This window comes from Lineus longissimus, chromosome 8 (assembly GCF_910592395.1).
Source record: "Lineus longissimus chromosome 8, tnLinLong1.2, whole genome shotgun sequence".
Taxonomy (NCBI): domain Eukaryota; kingdom Metazoa; phylum Nemertea; class Pilidiophora; order Heteronemertea; family Lineidae; genus Lineus; species Lineus longissimus.
Genome location: NC_088315.1, coordinates 7,287,351 through 7,306,587, shown reverse-complemented (window position 1 = coordinate 7,306,587; position 19,237 = coordinate 7,287,351). Strand labels below are relative to the sequence as shown.

The following is a 19,237-nucleotide window of genomic DNA, read 5'->3' as shown; positions in this document are numbered from 1 at the left end:
GATTTTCTAGTGGCCAAGTTTTAATTAATTCATCATAAGATTCACGGACAATCATAAGAAAGTCAGATGGAAATATCTCTCAAGAAACCTTTATGACAATGAGACCGCAATTTGGCCTCTGAGTAGCAATCACCCAGGGGTACATGTGTACCAAGTTAGAGTTCAATAGCTTCAGCGGTTACAAAACGTGCCACTGTTGTCTGACGGCAGTGCCCCTGGACGACCTTGACCTTGTGACCTTGAAAAGTAGGTAAAAAAACTGCAAATGATATATGATGTAACACTGCAAGAAGTACCTATCATATTTTTTTTCAGATTTTTCGGACCAGTATAGGCAAGTAATCGCATATTTTCACTTTTAACGTTTGGCCTCCTATAGGCCAAACCATGAATTGTATTACGCCAAGATTCGGTCTCTGAGTAGGGGTCACCCAGGGGGAACATTTGTACCAAATTTGAGTTCAAAAGCTTGAGCGGTTACAAAACATGCCCCCCATATCTAACGACGACGACCGACACTGCGTGATGGTCAAGGCTCACAGGTGAGCCAAAAATGAGTGGCCTGCATTGCCACGGGAGGTCACAGCAAGTCATACTTCGGTAGTGTCTGTCCTGCCCTCGAGGACCTAAATCTTTCTTCCTCATTTCCCTATTGTGAAGTTTCAGAAGCTGGACGACTTTCCTGATAAATTCAAATTGATGACAAAACTTTCAATGCAGGTTGCCATGTAGTGAAAACCAAAACATTGTCGCGCCTCAAAATTTTTGCGATTCAAGAAAATGTCTTTGAAAACAAGACTCAGTGGAGATAGGAGATGGAGGCCTGTTGAGCCAAACATGTTCTTTCTAACTTAAGTTTTCGTATCAGATTCATATACCAAAGGTGACTAGAATGATATACAAACGACATAATTTCAACATTTGACATTTGATTTCAGAAATTAGCACCTCATTGCAAAAAACATAGGGCTAGAATTTAATGCCGGCACAAAAACTGAATCAGATTGTATGAAAGAAAATGCTGACTGTCACTTTCGATTGAAGTTTTGTTTTCCCCAATGTAGTTGAGGTAAACCATATTCCACCCCAAGTAGGAGATATTTCCCTGTGTCGGTCCGTACACAATGTACTGCTTATTACACTCATATGTGAACTGGAAACAAATATACTTTATTCATTCACAGAACAGTCACCAAATCTGCTTATTTCTTGCCTTTTTGCCCAACATTGAATTTCGAAAGTCTCAAATCTTGTAATGGGCTTCTTTTACTCGATGATGTTGTTTTTTTGCCGGCGATCTTGTTAGCACAGGTTGACAGAGCATCAGGGGATGGCTTATAAACAAAGATTTGATTCCATACAGAGTCAAACTTTGGAGTTTGAATACTTTGAAAAAGATTGTAAATTTGCCGCCCACCTTCTGGAAATGTGCCCCTTATCAAACCAGTTAGCAAGAACCATACATCTTTTAAGAACATTCTCAAGTCCCCTTTTTTAAGTATTGTAAAAGCGCTCTTGAATAGCAATTATCTCCTAATTTAAGCACTATTGGAGTGACTTTGATGATGATGAAAACTGCATACAGTGGGGCTTTAAAAGCACTTGAAACCTACATCACATATCACTTCAGCGAAAAATGGTTGTTCCTTTTCTCCTGGTATGACCACTGAAACACGACTGACAACACCGAATCAACATCAATGCAAAACCAATTAATCTTAATGTGCGGGAAAGAGCCCTTAAGATCCACAGGCTAAAGAAAACACTGTGGATTGCCTCAATAACCAACAACTGTCTCAAATGCCAAAGCGAGATAGTCAACTGCCAATAAAACCGATCGTAGAATTCTAGAAAGACATTCTCAATACTTGAAAACAACAAAAAGCAATTCTCTGCCGATCCACCAGAGAGTCTCGGTAAGCTCTTCGGCTTTTGGAGTGTCAGAAATACTGTATTTGTATCCCGCGAATGCCCACTGAGTATGTCCTCTGAGTCGCTTCATAATCTTCTACATAATGCATTGTCATTTTGTTTAAGATCGCTGACGGAACATGATGTATTATGGGACGGGACAGTCACCGCATTGTATCGCAGTGATACTCCATAAAATCCCCAATGAGATAGCGTTTTTATTTGAATGCGGCGAATGAAACTTGTTGTTGGTGAAGAAGTGAAGTCTTTAAGCACATTTGGGAAAAAAATCATGAATGAATAATCCAAGTAGTTTAAGGACTCCATTATGTAATTGTTTGATTAACAATTCGAGAATTTCACTGCAGATTTCAAATAAAATTAAGTTTAACAAGAGGCCTGAGGGCCTAATGCTCAGCTGAAATATTTCAGAATTCATAGTTTGGGATTCTTCTGCCCTCACCTCTCGAAGGGGGAAACTAACATCTAAGGGTATCAAAACCAAAGGGTTAAACCTTAGAGAGAATCGGCTGATAATACAATGATCTCTAGATAACACTTCTCCTTCCTCGCCTCTGGAGAGGGAAACTAACACAGTAGGCAATTTCCTGTGCTTATATTGTCAGAGATTTCATCATTTCTCGTACTAGCTTCAGGCACTTTTGATTTCTTACATGACTGGAGTCAATTTCTCACCTTAATTTGGGATGAAGCGCCAACCATATACAGTATATTGAGATACGGGGCCGGTTGACAAACTGCTTAGCATGAGAGGAAGGGGGGGCGTGGTGATTTCTTTTGACCGTAAAGAATGCCAAGAAATCAAGAAGAAGTTCTACAATTTTGATTCAGTTAACTTTGATGACTTTGGCTGCAGCTTATTATTAGGATAAAGTTTAGAAGTATAGGATCCCAAAACTATATATACTTCCATCATTGACTTTATCAATAGAAACTTTTGTGAGAATAGGGCAACAATCACGATGGCCAGCTAGAGCCAAATCATTTCCTGATGTCCTAAGTTTGATACTTTGTTAGTTCAGGTTTGGCAACTTACAAAACCATAACACTTGCTATCACCTTTTTATGTCCAAAAGGCAGAGTCACGTGATCCTCTGTGAGACCCTAAAGCCAAACAGTGCGTTACCAGAGAAAGTGAATTGTCTTTCCCCACAAGCGCATCCATAACAATCCCGTTTGCTTAAAGGCATATCACTTGCCACTAAAACCACCATAATAAGAAACAGCAGAATTTGATTTAGGCCACTTTGCGAGAGATTGGCTTTAACCAGGAGACTGCTGCGGGCGAAATCGTGCAATGAAGTGGAGAGGACGAACACCGAATCTGAGAGTGTTCGGCTTTTAACACTGGAAGCACTTTAATAGCATTTTAGAATCGACCTGGGGAGAAAAATAGCCAGGGGGCAAACTGGCTGTGCCCTTGGTGGGCTCAGCAACTGACAATGAAACTGGCTTAGCTGATTTGTTCTCGGGGCATTTTTCGAGGCAGAACAGATAAAAAAATTGTCCACTCTTGGAGAAAAAATCTCCCCATACAGTATGCATGGATCGATCGTTTGAAGATTTTGCCAGTAACCCTACTCGTGATCCATATTTATATGAGAAATTAGCAATCATGACAGTGTGGGAATTCTCTAAAGACTTGTTTTTATAAGAACTACCGTAAAGAATCTTTCTGCATGGAAAGGGTCAAAGGAAGCAATCGCATACCATGCTATGTGTTCATCACTTAACGTCCTCAGGCCACCTATTGTTTGTTTGCAGGCTATCGCTTAAACCGTAGCTGCAGGGCATGATGGGAAATAATAAGGAATTTGTCTCCAAGCGAGCCATTATTGCCGCCATTATTTCAAAGATGAGGAACATTTTTTGCATTAGTGTCATCAATTTAGGATCGGTGAGATGACTACTAAAAGTTTGTGCAAAGAAAATATATACCTTAACATGTTTAACCATCTCAATACAAGGAAGCGGTATTTTGATCAAGAGCATCATGACGCTTGTTATGAAGGACTGAAACACTAGTCTGATGATGTCATAAGGCTGTGTAGTGATGTCATAAGGAGGACAATTTTGTATCTTGACCTTGCCAACTTTGCCAAGAACCAGTGCACCATGAGTGCAAAACGTCACGGTTGATGCCGCCAAACTTCACAACTGCCACTGTTGCGCCGGTGACAAATGGCGTCTTTCGCTGTGATGACGTCATTTTCACAGGCTCTACACTCTAAACAGTGTCTGTTGTCTCTAACCACAATTTCGAAATCCAATCTCGACTGAGTAACTAAGAATACAAGTTATCAAGCCTGTTATGATCTTTGACCAATCTTATTCAATATGATGGGATTTCAGTAAGTAACTTGCAGATCGAGTTCTATATACTTCAGTTCGAGACTTTTCAAACCAATTGACAATCAACTCCTCATGTCAAAACCTTTTATTCATGGCTTTTATTTTGTAACTGGAGGATTTTGGGAGCAAGGATACAGCCCTATGGTACCATCTTCAACCAATCTCATTTTCATGGACCTTGCTAAGGGGTTCATCCTTCACACTCCTGATTTCAGGAAAGTCCTGATTTCATCCCTTCTTCGAAGACTTCAAAGTCCAAAGTATCTACTTACTTTCCCAGAATCGGACAAAGCATGAACAAGAATGAGAAATTGGAAGGGAAAATACTGATAGCCTTTCCCAATCATTTTAGTTTTCTTTGCGCCAGAGCCATTTTTTCGTGAAATGGCGTATGACTCCACTGAATGGACAAAATGGACAAAGAAGAAAATTCAATAAGCTCATTATCCTGTTGTGGACGTGGGACTAGGATACTATGGACTTAGAAGTTTCAGATTTTTAAAATCTTGATGTTAGAGAGCCACAGATAACATCCATCATTTGATACCCATTCAAAATCAAGCAACGCAGATCACAGCATCGCCCCTCAGTGTGGGATCCTAAACACACCAAATCATCCTCATTACTACATTGTATCATCTCCCCCCACTTGTTTTGCCAAAGATGACATCGAGGGAATTCCAACAAATGTTTGCGGCTGTATTGTAAAAGGAGAAATTATCCTTGGGCTTACCCTGGTGATGGATCCTACGCCAAGGAGCTCAGAGGTCAACTCGAGATATCTAGCCATGACAGCAACACAATCCCAGAGGCTTTCGATTTTTTGTCCGTGGATCAGAGAATCCCACGGCGTTTGTGCTTTCGTGAAATTAAACGTTGGCTTGACAATAGTATGATCTTAGGATTATAGAGTATTCGATACGTATCTTGAGATGGATCAAAGTCCAAGTCTTTTGTGCTAGTCTCTCGGGATGTGCTGGAAGTCCTCTACGTTGATAGAAGATCTAGTTTTATTCTTGACAACAGTAGGTTGTTTGGGGTACAAGAATTACAAGTCCTGATTGATTGGAGATTCCTACTGATATGGATTTGATCAGGTTCTGCCTTTTGTCTTGTACCATTAAGCAGGGATCAAACCTTACTCAGGGATTGTGTTGAAACCCAAATGGCAATTTCAAACAGGAGTTCACTGAGAAATTGATATCTTTCTCAAGTTACACCGCGTGTAAATAATCAAAAGTACAATGTAACACAAAAATATCTCAAATTTGACATTCTGCCCTCCAAGAAATGGCCTGGATCCAAATTCAGGCACACAGTTCAGGAGAAGTCGTCACCAAATCAACATATAATTCCATCCAGATATACGGCTTATCTTCTCCCTTACAATCGAACATCCCAAACCAACGCGGTCATCATCTTTGGACATATTGACAGCCACATACATATTGGCATGTCCAAATCAAGCAAGGACTATGAGTAATTCATTATTGGTAGAAGCAAGCACCTGTCAATCAAGAACAATCAAATTACAAGTATAGGATTCTCGCTCCTTGCGACATCAATACTCGGACAATAAATCCATGACCAAGATCGGGGAGATCAAATCCACTGGCATTGGCCAATATGGTCTTAACTTTGTGGTCATGAGTTTGACCGCATCACATCTGCGAAGTCTTGAAAGAGGAACAGCCGAGACAAATCTGTTGTCTGAGTCTTGGCTGTCAAGGCTGATGACCAGCCTGAATACAATCAGTGAATTTGATATCAAGCAAATTCAACCACAGCCCTTTGACAGATTACAACACTTTAGGAATGGAAATTACACGTTTGTGGAAACTGCGACGATAAATATGAATTATTATGACATTTCACATCACAGGAGAATAAAGAAAATTGTACTGTTCTGTTTGTATTAGACTGTAACAATCATCTTAATGCGTTCTGCACAAGTCAATCTGTCAACCCTGCTAAGTCTTTTGACGCGGTAAGCCCCAAATCTGCCGTCTGGTAATGTGAATATTAGACCTGGTGTCAACCCCAGTCAAACAACGGTTCGAAAGGTAGAAATTATGCAAAATTACATTGTATGAGCTCGAAATTACATTGTATTAAAGTTGGGGTAATAGCAGGTTTCGGGGACAGGAAGTTGGAGTCTGGATGGCGTTGTCATAAAGTGACATGGTGCGGTTTGTGGCAGCGTCTCTTGGGAAAAGGGTGGCGATGTTTCGTGAGGAAAATATAATGCGTTGACGGCTTTTATGGATGATTATGGATGATTATATGTTATTGTTTCGTTATTGTATGATGGGTGTCCTTTCATATGTTATGTGGTGATGATGCCAGTACAGATTTTGAGGGAATATCAATAGATAAGTACCTGAACATGGCTGAAAACCGCCTCAGAATATGTCAAGAGAGTGTAAGGACTAATTTAGCCCGTATCACCAAAAAATACCAGTATGGAACCACACCATGATAACCCGTGAACTAATTTTCTCCCTCAAGACTCTCCTACAAGATTACCGCTTTCACCTGACGACAAGTTTTTTATCACAAATTGCAGCGATGATGATTGCAGGTCGCAGCAACAAAAATTGCGGTGCTTATTAGGCTTGTACAGAAGTACCCAATGCCACATCACAATTCAGTGGTTGTGGCAGATCCGTCAAGGGTCTGGCGAGAGAGACTGGTGAGAAAGGTGTCCCTGACTTCATAATAATCGAAAATATCAAGGATGTCTCCTGCAACGCTGACTTAGCCCAGATCGCCTTAAATCGCTGCACAATTAAAACAATTGTGATCAAATTACAACAAGTGGCTTGTCTACCGATTGACTGTGGGACAATCACCATTTGTTCTTGATTTCAGCGAAACCCTCAAACCTAGATTGCACGTTATTGGGTAAGAAATTATTGAGAAACGTATGGGGTTTACCACTTGTTGTGGTGCATGAAAGCCATTGTAAACAAATTGTTTTCTGATGGCATATTTGTTGAGATGGTTTGGTGGTGAAGGGGGTAGGGTAGATGGTTCCTGGATGGTAGTCAAGATGGAGTGGGCCGTTCTTGAGGAGAGAATGAAGTCAAGATACTTACATACGATATTCCTACATAATTACGAATTAAGCTAAGATAACAAGGTGGTGTGCAAAAGAGTTTGCAATTTGATGCGAAGTGTGTTCACAGACGATCTGATAACCCTGTGAAGATTCCCAAATCCCCGCTGCCTTAATCCAGGTGTCGATATAGTAACTCAATTTTATGCTACTTGGCAGCCATTTTGGATTTCGGTGCCCATCTTGGATTTGAGACAAAATCCAGTGATTTTATCTCTAGCTTACGTGTTTGTTAGACTCTGTTGGTGGATTCGATACAAATGCGAACAGCCGCAGCAAAAGGGTTAATCTCGTCACAGCAACTAAGATGGTACAGAGAAAACTCCAAACACACAATTCATCCTCACAGCCTCGAGTGTTCCTCATTCAGGCCAAACAACAATGCAATCTTTACCAACATTATGACAGACTTTTATGAATGGGTTCCATTTCCTGGTTCCATTTGATTGATAACTTCAAGGTGTGGGAGCTGGGCCATTCTTTCGGTTTTTTATGACAGATGCAGCACTGCTGACAACACAATGAGTGGGATGTATTTTTATAAAGGGGATGAGCATTATTTGGAATATCATTGTTACATCAAAATTTGACCGATTCCGGACTATAGTAACAGTACACGACAACAGAGAGCCCTGTGTCTATATTTATCAGGTGGCCCAAAAACGGCTGATCGGGTAAAGCGGTACAAGGAGCGATATTTACAAAATTCGGAAGCTTAAAGAAGATTTTATATGCTGGGTTATTTACAAGTGTTAGACAAGAACCTTGCAAGACCCGACGATCTTAAGCCATGTTCCCTTTCCATCGATGGACTGACCAGCTGCTTCTTGGAGCCCCTTATTTTCAAGGCCCAAAAAGTTTGTGAAAAGATCCTTTTCAGATTTTGCTTCCACTTATTTATGCAAGTGGTTGACTTTTCGAATGATGAAACTTGTCGTTAAACAGTTCTGAGTCACATCCCCAAATAAAAATTCGATAAGATGATACCTACCTCGCTGTGGTGAAGTATCCAAAACGGACCCGAAAAGATTCCCTCTGCAGTTGAACCCTGTCGTTCAAATAAGTTAGTCTAAGTGCTGAAGAGGCACTGAAATAATAAAACAGTGAAAACCTGTTAAAATCTGAATGAAGTCAGATGCAAAAGTGAAATTCTACCGTCCGGCCAAAAAATGTTTAGTCAGAATTTCCTGTCAGCGAAGGCAACAATTGAGTCTCCTCCACATCAATTTTTTGTGATCTTGCAGAATTTGCTGCAAATTCAGATTGTTTGTTTTAAGGCCAGAGAACTGTTGCAGAATTGGTCCAGTTCGTCTCTTCAAACGCTTTTCAAAGTGAACTAAAGTCGAAGATGCGTTTTCTCTTCGAGAGCAATATGGCTAGTTTGAACCTCCTCGGTGACTGAGAGTAAATTCCTTCATCCCAAATTCTCTCAAAGGGGTCCGAAAACAAATTCTCATGTTGAAAGCCATGCTTCTACAGACGTTAAATTTGAACAAGCCTGCTATGCAACGTGGGAACTGTCAGACAGGTAGTTTGATAAGGTGCGAGAATCGAGTACCGTATATTACCTAAAAGACCATGTTTTGAAGGACAACATAAGTGTGAAATGTAGGTGGCCGAGGGGATAATATCCTTGCTTGCCACCATGCTTTTAAGTACTTAAAATTATCATAATCTGCATCATGAGTTGCTAGGCACTGTTAGCACCTTCAAAAACATGCCTATATATACATGCTTGATATTGTCTTATTTACACCAATCAAATGTTTGGGGATGGGGGGGGATGGGGTGGTGGTAGGCCAGATCTGTTGAGTTTTCAAACAGTGGCCTTCAAGTCTCTGATATAAGCAATAAGGAAACTGAGTCTCAGCAAGATTTAATAAAGACTAGTATTCTTAAATTCTTAATAGATAAATCTGCTGACCTTGAGTCAATCAAGTTGTGAGTCATATCAACAATAGATGATGCTTCAAGAAATGAATTAGGCACAAGACACTGTTGTCAGTCCCCAAAAGGATATCGAATCAATGTGAAGCGGCTACGGTCAGATCAACATTTACAAAGTCAACCCACAAAGTGATCTCCAACAGAAATCACCCAATGCAAAAAATCGCATTGGTTATGATTCACAGAAACAAAAGATCACTCTTAAGCGCCGGAATGTTTATACAAATGTGGATATCTTCCCTCCTGATTAACCTGCTAACCCTCGGGTATGACCTAGTCAACCTCGATCTCACACCCCACGTAACTGAGGGGCATTCCAGAGTCATCCTCTACATCCCTACGTCGAATGTGAGCTGGTTTCTGCCTTCAACAGACGGTTACTCCCTCCCACCAATGGCGAGCAATTACCATTCTAAGCTGATTTTCCTTTCTTACTCATCCAAGTATTTGCTCCGTGCTGCATTAAACGAAGCTTTCGGCGAGAACATCGATTCGTGATTCAGACCGACCCCCATCTCACAACAATGGACGACAATTACGGCGTTGTATTCAAATGTGGATGCTGATGGTGGTGGCGATGACACATGGCCGAGGGGCCCACTCACTGTTTGACGACGCAAACGTTTATTGAAGGATTGTCATAGCATCATGCCTTGACGAATGGCATCCATCGGAGAAGCGTCGCTCGATGGTAACACTCAAGGTGTTGGTCGACCATTAGATGCACTATAAGTACAATGTGCTGATGATAGTAATGAGGTACAAGTACAATGGTACTCTATGTGTTAACCCCCAGTTTCAATTTTCCATCTAACTCAAGCTCCAGCTTTAAACGACCTTAAAGTGGTAATATTAGTGCCAGGGGACGCAAAAAATGTGCCGAATACCCATGCTCAAAATCTCAACTACTTTATTCTGCATTTTAATACAGAAAAAAAAAGGAATTCTATATTAGGTTTGTGGAATAACTGGTGTCAACAAGCAACTATAGTAATATACCATTTGTCTCTGAACCTTTGGGGTGTATTCTTAAATGTGAAGATAGGGAAAATGCTCAACCCAGTTAACAGCCTATACAGTCAGTCAGTATACTTCAAGAGACATCTTTGATGGACATGTATGGTTTATATTACTGAAACTACGCCAAACGTAATGTTTTTCTAAGACCTAAAACATACATTGTATGCATTAAGGCAAAAGGTTCAATAAAAAAGCTGTGATATAAAAATATCCATAAAAACATTAACCTTAATCCATTTTGAGTCAAACAGTCAAAAGAAATACAATATTTTTTGAGTGCGTCCAACAAAATCTTACAGACTCCTCCACCTAATTCAAAGAAGATTTTTTGTAAATGTATACATGTTCTGTAATAGGTTTTCACCTTCTTGAAAAAATCTGACTTTCATCGAGTCAGATGAGGGCTATTATTCAGACGAAATCTCTTTAAAAGTCATAAGGGATTATTTCATGCAGTCTCAATAGCCCTCAGACATCAGATGAGGTGAGGCTTCTTCTACATTTATTGAGGGTCTCGTGAAAAAGTACTTATTTTGCAAGACATGAGTAAATATGTTTGGAAAGCATTATGTCGTTGGCCGCCATTCAAGTATGTGTCCATTATGTGTACTTTCTTACAGACAGAAGATTGCCAAATATGAATTCACCTCCTAGTATTGGACTTGATCAATGTCCCTAAGGTTTTGAAACTTCCCTCACTTTTTCTTCCCAGATTCAGACAAACCCTTTTAATTATGCCGACTTCACAACACAATTCTGCAGCAATTAAGCCCACAGTGACACTTGATGTGCTCATACTGATGATACAGAAAGTTAAGCAATACGTCTAGACGTTTCTGGAGGAGTGATCTTAAAGGGACAACTTGTGCGTGTGATTTAGGTGGCAAGGAGGACTTACTTGACTCATACCCTGTTACTCCAAGTGGAGCATAGGTTGTCCTCAAGATTCCTCCTGTCCTGGGCAATTCACTCAACCTGTGTCCAGGACATCAGGTGGCCAGAGGGAGATGAGCTAGCCTGCCACCATGCAGAGTGACCCACTAATGATCTTTGATAATGATTTTGGCTAGTGTTTCGGGGCAGTTTAGGACATAGCTGGCTGCTTTTAGGTTGGCCTTCAGCTACACTCACTTGGTGGAGAAGTGATTAATGATTTTTCAATAATTCAGTTTGGAGAAAAACATATTTGTTTGTGCAAGCTTATGAGCGCCTGTGAACATTGTTCCAGTGATACGGGCGCTATATAAATGACAATTTCATTCATTCATTCAAGATGCCCGAAGAGAAAGCTGTCAAGACTTGAGCCACTTCCTTCAATCCAGATCGGATCATCCTCTGTTACTCCCTCATCTCAGGTTCGAAATCTTGGTGCTGTTTTTGATGCAAACATGTCTATGTCACAACAGGTGTCCCAAGTGGTGAGGGGGGTTTACTATCAGATCCATAGAATAGCAAAGATCAGACGATACCTGGACAATACCACCTGTGCCAGAGTAATAAATGCGCTAATAACATCTCGCCTGGATTTCCAAAACGGTCTTTTGCTCGGATTACCGGGCTGTGAAATCCAGCGCCTTCAAAAAGCACAAAATGCTAGTGCTCGCCTCTTAACCAGGTCCAAAAAGAGAGAGCACATAACCCCTATTTTAAAATCTCTTCATTGGTTGCCGGTGACATCACGTATCGACTACAAAGTTCTTCTCACAACCCACAAGGTCATCCATCATGAGGAGAGCCCACAGTATATGAAGGAACTTCTCAGTCTCCGTGCGCCCGGCCGCAGACTTCGGTCCTCGGATGACCCTTGGCTCCTTGCCATCCCACGTTCAAATGGGGTCTTCGGGGATCGATCTCTGTGTGTCCGGGCCGCGGGGCTGTGGAACGCCCTTCCAAGCTGGTTACGTGATGTCACTGTGCTAAACACTTTTAAGAGTAAACTCAAAACTCATCTTTTTATCCTAACATATTCAGAGTAGGCCATACATGTTTTAAATATTGATATTTTCCGGATGTTTTTAAACTGTTTTTTATCCTCATGAAATCACCACTTTTAATGTACTCATTTAATATTATGTACAGTGCTTAGAAAATGTATGCACCATTATTTTAGCACTTTAAATCAAATAAATTATTATTATTATTATTATTATTATTATTATTGTCCCTTTAAGGTAGATGGCTGCATCAGGAAATGGCAACACTCGATGTCAGCGCTTACCAAAGCGATCCTTAAAGTAAATGGACATAAAGTACAAGATCTTTCACAATGGTCTACGTACAAGTGCTTAGGTTTCAAGTTTGCCTTGTTTCACAATAGAGTACAAGAAGTACAATCGATATGAGGTGAAGGGTTTCAAGTCAGGCAATAGCCATGGATATGAGGGGCATTGCTGGCTGTTTGGTCCTTCTTCCAGACATGCTGTGAACCAACTGAGCTCACCTATCGATAGAACAAACCCTACATTAGCTGTTGCTGAAAGCTACTCCAGATGTCGTAAGAATGACCAGCCTGGGATTTGGGACTTGTGAGATGACAGCAAACCAACAAAAAATTAACATTTCAGTTGATGTTGGACACTAACATGGCAGTCCAGTGGAGAACCAACCAAGCCAAGCTGCTTATCGAGTAGAAGGACCAATCATAAACTGGTCCTGTTAGTACTGAGACCGACCCAATATCAGTCCTAGGTTATGACAGCAAACCGACTAAAGAAATACCAATTCTGTTGATGATGTTGGTCATCTGTGGTGATTATCCGGCATTTGTCTCAATGACTCATACCAGATGAAAAAGTGATAACCAGAAAAAGATGCAACAACTCTAATGGAGAATTGGAACAATTCTGATGGAAGGGACGCTACGATTAGTCGCAACAATATGCTTTTCCAAGCAAAAACTGACATAGATGATCAAGTCAAATAATTGACTGAGTTGGTCAATTCGAATCCATTTGCTTTTGGTGACACATTTGTGATATTTCTTATTGTTGACAAAAATTTGATGAACAGCTTTTTTGATGGACAGCACATTACCATTAGTCACTACAACATGCTTTTTACCAGCAAGGATGAGACCCCTTGGCTCCAATCCTACCCCAAATGAATTGGTTAACTGATGGACGGACCCATGAGGTGGTCAATTTGGGTGCAAGTATTAAAGACACCCCAAGAATTGACAAATGCTAGAGAAGTGTCCTGCATACAAAGGTTAAATTGAATGAAAATGACTAATTTGGGACCAAAATCAGTGTCCTTAAAAGAGAAGTTGTCCTGCTAACAGAGGTATCCACTCGGAGAGCTCCCACTGTACTCCCTGGTGACACAAAACTAAATATTTGATATTTTTTGATGAGCAACATTTTCTAATGGACATGACCTTTATGACTTAGTTTTTTCCATGCAAGGACAATATCTAGTACCCCAAATGAATTTGGTCAACAAATGGACGGATCCAAAAGGTGGTCAATTGGGAGAAAGTGCTTCGGTGACACATTCTCCACATTCGACAAAATGGTGATGACCAACGTTTTCTGATGGCTTTGTCATGACTCAATACAACATGCTTTTTCCCAGGTTGAAATTAGTCGGTCAATGAATTAGTGATAATGGTCAATTCCGTGTGTCATATCCATCCTTTTTTGCAAATTCCTTTTTTGGGAAGTGACAATATCTTCTTTTGCAGAATGTCTGTCGTTAAACCATTGGAAATATGCCCCATTTCTTTAGGTTAGCATTTAGAAGTTTGGGTTTGCCAAATATAGGTGATGACCATGCACATTTGAATACACCTTCTAAGCATAGCGTGTATCCTATATCAATATTTCACAACGGGCTGGAAGCTTTCCAGACTATCTTTAACTACAGCTATCACCAAAAGAATGGTAACCTGGCAAACAATACACAAAGCTTTGCATCGAAGTAAGTCAGAAACACTGATGACTATTCTTACTCCAAGTGTCAAATATGTATAGAAATTGTGGCCTTTCTTTTCAGCGAATTCCATTCAAAAAATTCATTATCTTGGCCTTTGAGATTCTACAAAATTCTTTCTACTTTTAAGAAATTTGTTGTCTCTTTAACAATGGTTATGAGAACAAAGGGGATATTAATAAAGAAATAGGGCATGTTTTGTCCGCAGTTATAATCGGGAATAATTGTAAGCATGCACAGAGAACAAAACTTTTATTAGAATTGGGGCAAGCATTGTGATTATAACATCATATTGGATAGCCTTAAATGACAGCTTTATGCATTCAAAATTTGAAAATCGAACTTGAATTTGAGAATATTGTATTATGAAAATGTGTACTGAATACAACTTTCAACAATGTTGATATGTAGACTGATACACATAAGCTACACGTGCCAAGTTTCATTGCATTTGCATGCGTTATAAATAAGTTGTGGATATGTTTATTACCGATTCCCGGTTGGTGACATGCAAACATATGACGCTGGCCTTTAATATGTCTACAACAGCAATGTTATGTCCATGTATCCAAGAGAAGCAACCTAAACAAGGCTTGGAGATGGTTAGATGTCTTCTGTGAATCTTCAGATAACATCTTTTTAGTTTCACCTTTCAACAAGAGGCCCAAGGGCCTGACAGTCAACTGCCTCTTTTGACATAAGAGCCTATGGTGGGAGTTCTTGTTGTGGTTCAAAACAGCTTGATGGGATTCCCTCTGACATCTCAACTAAACCAAAAGCAGCGCTTCTGTCATCAGAATAAATCAAAGCAAAGCAGATCTCTGACACTAAAGCCAGTTAATGGGAGGAATACTCATACTTGATATCAGTTTGTCATAGACTTGTTTTCACAAAATCAGTATCTTTTTGTCAGTTTTGCCTACTTCTGCTACAATAGATGGTTAAATCGCTATTGCCTGAATGCTCTGGACGACCATCTCATTTAGTCTATATGTCCAGGTGGACTTCTCTAATTGCAGAATGTGAATATATAGCACATTACATGAAACTTAGTTGCGATTCCATTCCATTCTCAATTAAAGAGGTTACAACTTGAATCTGTGGCTTTTAGCATCCTCACCCACCAACTCCGCCTTCAAACTTGCTGCTTCCTCCTTTGGTATACAGAGACACTTTAAACTAAGATCGCCCACCATCCACAAACGATTGCAATGAAATCTCAAGCAACACACCTTCAAGGTAACAGCCCGCTTATAAAAGAATAGCATTACAATCAAAACTTTCAAAATACACGCCGTAATTGCGCATAGTCTTATTTCATCACCTTAAGCAGTTTAAGAACATTGACTTATTGAAGCAAATGAGTTCATTTCGGCGAATCAGATTATGAGACAATTGGCTTCCATCGTTGTTGACGGTGTGCCGCAGGCTACCGTCGATTGAACTGCAAATAAATAATCTCATATTTAGAGTTAGATTCCGAAAGGTCAGAAATTACATCAAATATCTTGATTGTGACTGCGGCGTTTTTGCCCAGGAGCCGCAAGCAGGGCACCGGGTCAATATTAGATAATGGAGTCTGTAGAACTCGGAGCGATCTAGAATCAAGATCATTGAAATATCTATCCTTTTTTATTCCGCTTTATGTATCTCACATACCATGTAATCAATAGGATTTAGGTATCGCTGGATGTCTTCGCTTCGTTAGAGTCCATTTCAAGCCCTTGGAGGACTTGGTGATTGTTTGGCCAGGATGACGAAATCTTCTGGAGCCGCAGATAGCTCGCTAGGGATTTCTGCACTATCTTAAAAAAACTCTGCCATTATGATTTATGAATCACAACAATGTATTTTGATAGCTTCGGTATTCTTTTAATCAAAACTGACAATTTTGTCGAAAAATACTTAAAGAACATCCAAATTAAACTGTAGCTAACCAGGACAAAATGCATACCACCAAGAATTACTTGACACCATTTATCATGAACAGGAAATTTATAGCTGCTTCTGCATGACTTTGAGCAAGAAGATGTCAATGTTGAACCGTTAAAGGACAATGTTTTATCATCACAATGACAAGGAATGACTTAACCCATAAATCTCAATAATGGGACCTCACTTGTCGAAAGTGAAATCATTGGCACCAGCGCAAACCAAAAGTTCAAAATTATGCTATGACCCCTGATGAATATAAGGTCTTAACAAATGTTTAACACGAGAAGTTCAAGATGATTGGCAGACCTGTGTTATCGCCAAGGCAGACCCTGGATTCAGGGAAAGAGGAGGAATCTGACCCAATTCTATGGTCAAATTTCAAAAGGTTCTGTAGAACTTACTTTTAGGCAAAAAGTACAATATGAACACAGCTCATCATGTCTTAGATTCTGCATTTGATGCAGATTTTGAGTAAAAACAGTCAAATAAAACTGTGTATAAATAGGGATGCTCGATCCTGTCATTTTGGCCAAATCAAACAGGAGGACAGGGCCTTACTATAGGACATCCAGCCAAATAAACCTGGGATGATCATATCATTTTATTGGCACAATCAAATATGACTTCACAAACAGACGAGGCCTAAATATATCACTGAATTAAAAGATGGGAAATTGTACTCACATCCTAAAAGGCTATGACCAGTCACCAAGCAAATAATCCACTTAATACTTAATACTTCGGACTTGTCCTTATACTATCATTGTGACAAAACCCATCAGAATACATTTGGAACATAGGCCCTATTTCCAAAGCCTGCAATGCCAACCAATGTTAAAGAAGGATGACACTGTCAAATTGTTTCGGTCATGCACCCATAGGTCACCGGCAATTGTGACGTGGAGACACAATAGTGATCCCTTTGTCATTGGTGATTGTGCCTTTGTCTTCGAGACAATCTAATGGAGTGTAAAGACACTTTGTTGACAAGACAGCGAGAAATTCAAGTGTGACTGCTTTCTCAAGTATGAAATGACAGTGACCTGGGCACAGACAATCAAGATCTGCTGATAAAGAAATTTGCTGAATAAAGGTAAGACAGTCAAAGAAATTATACTGGGCAGCTCAAAAAAAAGTTTCGAAGTCATGCACTGAAATTATCTTCTATGACATGGTGGGTAAAGGTATTGGCTTTCCTCTCAAAGACGTGCTTACCTTGGGAGGAAATGACAACAAAACAGAAACAGACAAAAGACAAGTTGATCTTGAGGGGCGTGAAGCCGGTATTTTGTAGTTTCATTCCATTATACCCATCCAACACTGCAATAGGAGGGCGTTGTTTCTAAATGCAATGGTAAACTGATACCTTTACATGAAAGAAGTCCCTAAGATACATTTAAAACGAATGCAGAATATAACTGGATTAAAAACCTTGCTTTATGGTATCAACTTTTGCATAATCAACGAGATTGCTTAATTTCAGAGCTGCTTAAATCTAGATTGCTTAATTCAGGATTACAAATTCTAGAATATGACATTGCCAGACTGCTTAAGTGCACATCGCTGAATTCTAGATTGCTCAGAGCTTGTTGGCTGAATCTTACACTGCTAATCACCGACTTTCACAATCATATCTATACACACGTTCAGTAAACACCAATCGGTTTTCAATTCCTGCCTTTGTTGAACAATTAGATTTGCGGCTGTCACAATCACGGTGAGAAATTCCCCAAGTTAGTCGAGGTTGCCACGGTAATGAAGAGACAATACAATTATATGATTCAATATCTTCATAACTAGATTTGTGTCGGCTACCAACAAAATCTCACGTTACTAGTCACACGCTAAGATTGTGTACAAAACGGACATGTCCATTTAGATGACGGAAAATGCATCTGTTGGAATACAACGCAAACAAAAATTCATTGTCTTAAATGGCTGATCTTGAGTCTTGTCATACAAACCAAGTTGACTGTGTTATCTCTATTTTTACCGTTTTATGAAATCGTCCACGAGACCCGTCATTTAAGTGCCCTGCAAACAGGCGATTTTTATCTGCAGTCCTATTTTCCTGAGCCAACAGTTAATACGTACGGTGTACCCCTTTAAAGTACACCTGAATCTCCCCAAATCTAAAATGGAGAATGATTTGCTTTGATAAACAGTAGCATTCATACCCCGACATGAGGACAAACCATCAAAGGTGTCTCCAAATTTACTCAAACAAAGGGGTTCATTCCGAGCCAACAACATACAATGGCAAAAACGACATCAACAGGCCCATAAATGACCAAAACAAAAGGCCTGAGAGATAATGCATCACACCCAAACATAACAACATCACCCATAAAACAATACAAACACCAATTCTCCGTGATAAACACTGATATTCATGTCCCGACATGAAAACAAATCCGATGGGTTTTCCTAATTTACTCAACTTCACAGCGGCTATTATGCAGCATCAATTGTCTGTCGAGCTTAGTCATTGTCAGTTGCAATCCCTGCGTAGGAATTTCATTCACATGCCATAACTCACTGTGGCAGTTGCAGCTAAATCGAATGCACAAATACTAATTTCTCAATGACTAAGCGGGGGAGCATGATGTGTCACACATATCCTATTATTTACGCGATTCCCGAGGTAGCGTTGTCATGAAGGGCTGGGCGCTCCGGCGTAGGATTCTGCATGAGCGCTGTGGCTGTAGTAGTGTTTGTGGAGCAGTGGGGCCGCACTTGGGTGCTCCGAGGTGAAAAAAGCTCGAAGCTTCGTCGGTTATCGATGGCACTGTCATAATGGACGGAACAAAGAGTTTTAATGGCACTGGGGGTATAGCGATTGCTCTGATGTGATGACGGGGAGACAGGCTGGAATGCTGCGTGTTACAGCCGGGTGTTAGTAATTGGACATTGGGTCAAACTAGGGTTGTTACTAAATCACGGAAGATACTGACCTGGGTCCAAGCCAAAAGCACTTTAGAGCTGTGAATGTTTAAGGGCTTT

General features: G+C 40.2%; 1 protein-coding gene across 3 annotated transcripts in view; it reads right to left on the bottom strand.

Annotated features, from left to right (window-relative positions):
* LOC135492103 (transcription factor Sox-6-like) overlaps window positions 1–19,237 on the bottom strand; it is a 166,622-nt gene that overhangs the window by 137,665 nt on the left and 9,720 nt on the right. For 2 of the 3 annotated variants that reach the window (XM_064778283.1, XM_064778281.1), the window contains exon 2: window positions 8,394–8,489. The gene's annotated coding sequence lies outside the window, so the exon portion shown is untranslated. Of the gene's footprint in view, window positions 1–8,393; window positions 8,490–16,918; window positions 17,022–19,237 lie in introns of those variants that run through there. The other variant, XM_064778282.1, reaches the window with a different exon arrangement.